Source organism: Trachymyrmex cornetzi, unplaced genomic scaffold (genome assembly GCF_001594075.2).
Source record: "Trachymyrmex cornetzi isolate Tcor2-1 unplaced genomic scaffold, Tcor1.1 scaffold284, whole genome shotgun sequence".
Lineage (NCBI taxonomy): Eukaryota > Metazoa > Arthropoda > Insecta > Hymenoptera > Formicidae > Trachymyrmex > Trachymyrmex cornetzi.
In genome coordinates this window covers 28,843-32,647 of record NW_017297525.1, presented here as the reverse complement: position 1 = coordinate 32,647, position 3,805 = coordinate 28,843, and the positions used below count along the sequence as shown (strand labels likewise).

The 3,805-nt window shown below is 29.4% G+C and overlaps 1 protein-coding gene and 1 pseudogene across 1 annotated transcript in view; one reads left to right on the top strand and one right to left on the bottom strand.

Annotated features, from left to right (window-relative positions):
• The window catches only part of LOC108762259 (angiogenic factor with G patch and FHA domains 1), a 25,479-nt gene that overhangs the window by 2,230 nt on the left and 19,444 nt on the right, over positions 1–3,805 (top strand). The window lies entirely within an intron of this gene.
• Positions 283–2,980, bottom strand: LOC108762257 (uncharacterized; annotated as a pseudogene).

Below are 3,805 nucleotides of genomic sequence, written 5' to 3'. Positions count from 1 at the left end.
AGTGAACACATAACTTTATATTACTTTAATTTATATACGCAAAACATTCTTTTTAACAACTTTTAGAAACGCAGCATGTAATATGTAATGAACATAACATGTAATATCTAATAAACGGTATATCTAATATCTATCTTTTAAAATGCAATAGTTTTATTACGTAAAAATATAAATATATTTGAATTCTTTAAAAAACCAATTACATGTAATAAAATGAATAACTTTGAAATTGTTACAACATAAACGTAAGTATTTTAAACTTTGAAAATAAAAAAATTGTTATTAAATATTTTGATTAAAAATACTACTTCTAAATTGAATCATATTTCTTAATAAATCACATTTTTCTTTTTCAACAGACATTTTTTCTCGATGTAGATCTATCATCTTGTTAAATTTTAATTCTTCTAACATGATTTTTTTTCTTTTTTAAGTTTAGCTTTTCTTTTTTTAATTCAAGTTCTTCTATTTTCCTTTTATATTCGTTTTCATCATGATTCCTTCTATCTTCATATTTTTGTTGTAACATTTGCAAATGTTGTAACCATTGTCTTTCTAATTCTAATTTTGTTCGAGCTACTGCAGAACCTGTTCCATGTGTGCTACGTTTTTTTACTGCATTAATTTTTATGTTATTCTGTCTACTACTTGATTCTTTTTCTACATTAACATTCTCTGAGCCTGTTTCATATGCGCTATGTCTTTTTATTTCATTAATTTTTTTATGGTTTTGAATAATATTTGATTCTTTTTTTATATCATTTTCTAAATTGTTTGTAATATTTTGTTTTTCAGATTGATTCGATGAAGTTGCTTTTAATAATGGTGAATTGAAAAAATTTTCCTTACAAGCATTGCCACTTTTATCACCTAGAATTTCTTGTATTCGTTCTTCAAATTCATCAAGAGACTTCGGTGCATTTCCGCTTGTACGATTGTGATCCTTTTTTTTAGTATATGCTTTCTTTAAAGCGCTAAATTTCCATCTAACTTGATCACTTGTTAACTACAAAAATGTATTACGAAGATAAGCAACTAACATAAATATTGTTAAATATAAAAGATATATAAAATTGTTTAAAAAATAAAAGAACTTAAAAAGGCTACGAGTTAAGTATAGTATAAAGTTACATATCGTTATGATCATAACTTTGTAAGATGTAGATGTAGAGATGAAATTTTAATTTTTATTTTTAATATTAACTAAGAAAATTATTACGAGTTCTTCTTATTTATTCCGATATAGAGAATAACAAGATGAATTTCTTCATTGTTAACCGAATATTCTAATTTTAATTTCAAGATGTACTCGTTAACCATTTCGATGTTCGAATTTTATATACACTGAAGATGACCCGATAAGTGTATAGAAACATTAGTGAATTTGTATCTTACTTTTTGTTTACATTAAAAAGCAACTTATATCTTAGCTTAGACTCGTAGTCTTTTTAAATTCTTTTATGTTTGAAAATTTGAGTCATTAGTTTAAAATTGGTTAAAATATATATTTTTTACATAATATATACAAATATAATATATACAATATATGTATATATATATATGAATATAAAAACATATAAAAATATATATTTATATATATAACATACTAATACATATACATAAATTGTAAGAAAACATGTATGTATTTATTTTCTTAACATCGAACATTCTCGAATATCCCAGTACTCGGGAGCTGCTGACACCTACGTTAGCCGTTGTTACTCCGAAATCGAATCGGAGCAATCTGGTTCAAGTCACTTTGAAAGGTTCAAGTCACTTTGACCTTCAATTGACCTTGATAATGGTAGTACTTTGTAGGTCGTTCATGCTCGATAGGCCATTGAACCTTTCAAAGTGACTTGAACCTTTCGTAAAAGCTTGGAATGTCAGTCGACACACTTTCAGCTGTTTTCGCATATTTGACCTTCATTTGACCTTGAAATGACCACAAAAATACCATTTTGTATGTAAAATTTCACGTTCTTTTCAAATCCGGGATAAAAAATAGGGGTTCACATTTAAAGAAACCATTTTAACTCCGAAATAACCTTAAAAATCGGATTCAAGGTCAAAGTCAATGATACCATTGCGTGTCCCCCTTTGCCCCCTGCAACTTTTGTCTGAAGTATTTTTTTGTATTATGCCTCTATTTCGAGATATTTCCCATTATAGACTCATTTGGTCCACCCTGTATATGCATATGTATATAATTTTGAAACTTACTGCTACTTCAGATAATGATAATATATTGAGATCGTTAGCTACACATTGCCAAAATTTTTTATTTTTTTTTGTATTATCTGCCTCAATATCTCGAGCTTCATAAGCAGATAAAAGTGCACAAGTAGCTCGCTTAGACCATATGAATTTACATTCTTGTAAGTCTTGATTTAAACTTGTTTTAACTGGCTGATCGTCTTCTACTTTTTCTTCATTCGTATAATTTTCTTTTTGTATAAAATTTTTTGTTTGGATAAAATTTGCTTTTTGTATATTGCTCACTTTTAAAAATTTGTACCATTTTTTAAAATTATTTTACCATTATTTTACAAAGATTGCAGTTCTTTCATTGTAATACGCTGTAACATATAAGCATAAAAATGCAAATTGAGTTAGAATTTATAATTTAGGACCGATTGTTACATCTTTCAGTAAAGTTTACCTGTTAGGTAAATCTGGCAATCCGCGTATGTGATCGGGTAATATTGCTACTTATCTAACAGGTAAATTTTACCAAAAGATGAAACAATCGGCCCTTATACAAATAAAATTGCGTTATTATAATTATCTTAAGTAACTTTTTTGTTTCTTTCCATACATAGATGAGGTTAAGTAATATAATACAAAACAAATAATTTTATTATATAATACACTTAATAACTTGCATTTTTCTATTTAAAATAAAAATAACAAAATGTTTCATACTTTTAGTTCCATGTTGCAAGAATTTCTTTCCGTCGAAGATTAACAGTTCGACCATACGTAACTGCACTAAACTCAGCCAAACTCACCATTCGAGCAAAGTCAATCGAAGTCAACTTGTGTCATCGACATAGAGTGACACAAATGTAATGGAAAGCAGAGACAGTACTAGGAGTCAACTTGTGTCGACTTGTGTTACTAAATGGAAAGCACCCAGAAGTCGTAGCCAGGGGTTACAAACTCCTATTGTTCTCGATGTACCACGGTTTGCAGCGCCCTCACTGAGTGACAGGACTCACGGACGGACTAACCTTTCTAGTGTGTAAGCGAGTGAGTGAGAGAGCGACTGTGCGAGTGAGATAGATTAACGTCTGTACATACGGAACATGCATGCTTTATAATCTTTATATATTGAATATTTACACATTTTTTTGCGATTATTACCTAAAAAAAAATTATAACATATTGTTTCATTCTTAAACCACACTTTATTACAAAAATTATACATATACAAGTGCATGTATATCAATATATGTATTGTGTTGATATATGGGTGCATGCATGTGTGATGTGTTTGAACATATAAAATAGTCACATTGGTCGCGTTCAGCAGACTCAACTGCTGTGGAGCAGATCCGTGAGCACTCGCTATTATTGGTGTATTCTTCTAGATCATCCAATAGCAGCGAGCGCTCACAGATCCGCTCCACAACAGTTGAGTCTGCTGAACGCGACCATTGATAAGCAGTCACATTGATAACCAGACACATTGATAACCAATTACATTGATAACCAGACACATTGATAACCAGTCACATTGATAACCAGTCACATTGATAACCTTGTATCGTACTCTTCGTTACTTCATACAGTTTTAATATGG